Here is a 4552-nt window from a genome sequence, read left to right as displayed (position 1 = left end):
ACTAATAGCCTGATCTGGTACAGCAAATGCCGTGTACAAGCAGTCAGACAGAATGCCTCCAGTATCCTATCTTTATACGCTATACAGTTCTGCATGAAAAACAATTACCAGGGCACATTCATGCACAGAGACAATTTTAGAAGTTTGTCCACATCCTAAGATAATCCCTATTTCGATTGCAGGGTTACGGAGTGTTTCTCCTGTGCCAGAACTCAGCTGTAGCTTGAAGTGGCTATGACCTGGAAACATGATGTTATTTATGTAGCTAGTTTTTTAAAAATAAAAAAGGAATGCCAGAGCTCTGAGGGTTAAAGTTTGTACTCTAAGGGTTACTGGTGGATTTGTCATGATGAGATAATAAAAAAAATGGGGGAACTAGAAAGGAAAGTCTAGAGAATGTAGGGCATACAATGCCTCAGGGAGAAAAATGGCATGTAATTAGTACTGTACACTGCTCCAAAAAGATAAAGCCATATGTAAAAAAAGTTATAGAGTCGAGGAGAGGGAGGAAGGATGAATCTTGGAACTCCAAGAGAGGTAAAAAAGAGTTTCCTCATGTATTGGTGCATACTGTTCATCTAGGCATTCAAGTAATTTTCTTTCATCTCATAATATTTTGCAGTAGTGACCTGTGATCTTAGCGCCAAGATAATGTGTCCATTCTTAGCAAGCTTATTCCTCAAAGATTAGTCTCCCCTGCTTAGATGTTATTTAAATGGTACTTTAGCATGGTTCTTTAATCAGCAGAACAATTGAAAAAAATTAAGGCTACAGGAAGAACTCAGACCCTTCCAAGATCACTTTTTTTCATTCTCATCTATTTGCAGTCCTTCTAGAAACAGTATTTACAGCAACTATGCTTCAAAGATAGAGTTCTGGGCTAAAGCCAAAAGCAAAGAAAGATGCCCTTCCTCTGACCCAGATTACCCAGCTGGCTAAGTCTGACATCATGGGACAGTAGTGACCAAACATCAGAAGCACTTGAGTAAAGCATCGAACCACTAGAATGGCTATATCATGGGAATCAGTTTGTACCTTGAATCATGAAGACTATAGTACATACACTTGTTAGTCTAGCTAATATCACTACCAATTCTACTCACGTTTGTGCAAGTCTCTCTCCCCCCCCCCTTTAAAAAAGTGCTTATTTGAAATTGTATTTAAAATTAAACTGTCACTATAAAATGCAGAAACAAGGCAGCCTTGTCTAGTGATGAAGAAAGAAGATCAAGAATCCAGTTTCCAAGCCCAGCTCAGCTAAAGATTTGCTGTGCATCCCTGGGCAAGTCACTTCACCTCTCTGTATTGTAGGACACATCTAAAAAGTACAGTGTAGCCATACATGGAGATATTTAAATGGAATGGAGTACCGAAAGCCATAAAGCTGCCTTCTCAGGAGGCCAGTTCATTTTTGCAGATTGTCAAGTTAGTTAAGCTAGTACAGCTTTAGTGCTTCTGTCATCTCAATGTCAATACATTCATGTACATGGGCCTGATTATAGTTATGAAGTGAGAGCATTCATACTCACCTGTCTTAAGGGCAAACGGGCAAAATGCTCATCAATAGGCAAAAACGTGTGTAGACATTAAGATGAAAGGCTTATACAGGAAAGGCAAAGTTACTGCAATATAACCCCTGATGATAATATACTTCCTTTGCTGCTGCCCAAACGTACAAAGGGTGGTGGAAAACTAAGCTGAAAAGACTAAGAAGTCTCCTTCAAGGGAGCTGCAAAATAAAGATTTTTTAAAGATATCAAGGGATTTATGGATACCATTTGCACTGACTGGAATATGGCTTTCAGCCAGCCCTGAACTTCAGATCAAGTGTGTGACAATCATTATATTGTGTATAGCAATTTGAGGAACTGAAAGAAGACAGAATAGTTTCGTTCCTCTTAAATCAAAACCAGACTCTGGAGAGAACGGAGAAAGGTAGAGGAAGATGGGGTCTTATTATATTGTAAAAACTAAAGAAACTAAAATGAGCCCCAAAGACGTAGGCATATCAAGTGTTGATAGCAATACTTCATTACTGGTAAAACATAGGGCATTTTCTCAGCCACAGTGGGTAGGCCCTTCTGACTAATATCAGAGACTGAACTTGCCAGTGAGTATATTTTATGGTATATATCTTACAGCTCCACTAAGAAGAGAATTTCAAGAGAAAATACCGTTAAGGGAAGAAACATAGTGAAGGGAATGAAGATCATTTTCATTATGTTAGGCAGTAAAAATAAACCAAAAGAAACTGCCTACAGCAGTAGTTCCAGACCTATGGCTTAATAGCAACCTCTTGCCTGCCAAACTTTCAGATATTGCTTGTGGCCACAGAGAGCTGCTGTCAAGCAGCAAATTGATGGGGAGGGCAAAGTATAACATTGTACAGAGGACATGACATTCTCACTGCTGTTGCCCTTGAATCAGCAAAAATGGAGGGCACTGGCATATGGTTGCAAGAGTAGAAGGTAAGTGTGGGGAAAAAAAAAAAGAAATTCTGTGTGATTAGGTAGAGGAAGACAAAGTTTGAAGAGAAAAGTGATGTCTTTTATTAGAGCAATGGCTATAACTTGAAAAAAACAGACAAGCTTGCAGACACACTATACCTTCTGCAAACTAATGTAAGAAGGTATAAGAGATCAGGACAGACAACTAACTTGAGAGGCAGAGCCCTAGTTCTCTGGGAGTTGTACAAAATCTTGTGAAAGACCAATTTTTTTTTTTGCCCAGGCAGGTCCCTCAGTCTTAACAATTTTAGGAGATGTGTGCGGAAGGGAGTGGTAGAGATAAAAACAACTTCAAAATCCAGACAACAAAACTAAACTAAGTTTAGATGTGTACATTTCACATTGCCTATCCATCCATCTCCAGGTTATTCTGCTTTCTTGATAAAAATGGGTATGACACACAGCACTATTTTGTGTTTAATCTCTTATCTGTGGGATTGTCAAGTTTGGATGCAAGAAACAAACAGAAGTAAATGTCACTAGATACGAAAGTAAGGGGAGTTGCTTCACTGGGATACCAACAGCATTTTTTCAGTGAGCCACCACTGAGGGAACATGTTTTCTCCATATCTTTTCCACAACTCATTTCACCATCACATCATAGCCAGGGTTTATGTCCTATTCAGAAACCACGGAGGCTAAAGCATGTGCCTCTCTCTCCTTCCACTTACAAGTGGATGACTGGCATTGCTAGCTGCATCAGCTACAGTCTTCGATGCCAAAACATAACTGGTGGGCAACTCTTTCTCATCCCAAAACCCAGCTCCTCCTGCCATGCCCGTTTACTAAAACCTCAGTCATTATAAAACCTTTCTTCTCCAGACAAATATAAATGTGACAGCTTCTCCTGCTGCTGCTGCTGAAGAGAGTTTAGATTATTATTTTTTCTAAGAAAATTTTGTGCTGATAGGGTGCTACTAAATCATGTCTTGGAGACTGATGCCCTTTGGCTCACAGGTTAACTACAAGACAAGTCAAGTATTATGAACTTTCTCTATGCACACAAACACACATGAAACACACACAGACCTTGCCATACAGCTCTATAGCACTCCATTCTAAAGAAATGTCTCGTAACGATACTGCATGTTATGCTTACAATGCATCAAAAAGCTTTACAAGGACATTAAAAAGCAATTGAGAAGAAACTACATTCATGCCTGGCCCCTCAAGACCTCACCACATTCCACAGGAGACATCAAAAGGAGGGTCAACAATGCCAGATCTACAGTTGCCAGAAGCATTTTTCTTTCTAGGCATCTTGCCCCAGTTGGTATGATCACATCAGGTGTCTCAGAGACACAATAGTCTGATCTCTGTCAGAGCAATCTTAAAGTTTCTGGGAAATCTGGATATCTCTTTGCTTCGTGCTTCTGACTGAAAAAAAAAAAATCCCCATTTATTATTTTCTTTGCTCTGTTCCAATAAATACCCTCCTTCTGAGCACAGCCCTGATCCCCCATTGACAAGGAGAAAAACTTGATGCACCTGTGGTAGAGAAGAAAACACACTAAATCTTGAGCCTTGCAACTGAGACCTTACTTGTTTAACTCTACAGAAAATGTAATGCTAATTTAGCCAATGCATCTACTGGTAAAACTTCATAGTGAAAGAAGCAAGCAGCCGAGCAGATCTGTACCTTTGAGGCAGATGGTTGCACTCTGCTGTTTCAGGATCTGTGTTGAGACAAAGCAGTGGGGAATGGCACGAGTCTCATAACGAGATAACCAACTCGCCTCCTGTCTTCAGCGCAAGTGCTTAGCAAGGGCCAAAGTCTGCGGAGCCATGCGGGCACACAAGTCTTCACCATGGCATCTTCGCCTCTTCCTCATGAAGTGCAGCCAATCAAGCTGACAGGGTGCAAACCACAAACCACGCAGGAACTCACAGGCATGGTAGCTTACTGAGCTGGGTGTGGGACTCAGCTTAGTGCGGTTTTATTCTCTTACTGCGAGGGTTACAGCTACTCTAGAGCAGTTTCTCTGAATGCTACAGCTGTTTGCTGCTCCAGCTGCATGTCATGTGCCGGGGCACACCGTAACTTG

The sequence above is a fragment of the Gymnogyps californianus genome, chromosome 1 (genome assembly GCF_018139145.2).
Source record: "Gymnogyps californianus isolate 813 chromosome 1, ASM1813914v2, whole genome shotgun sequence".
Taxonomy (NCBI): domain Eukaryota; kingdom Metazoa; phylum Chordata; class Aves; order Accipitriformes; family Cathartidae; genus Gymnogyps; species Gymnogyps californianus.
Note: the sequence above shows the minus strand (reverse complement) of the source record.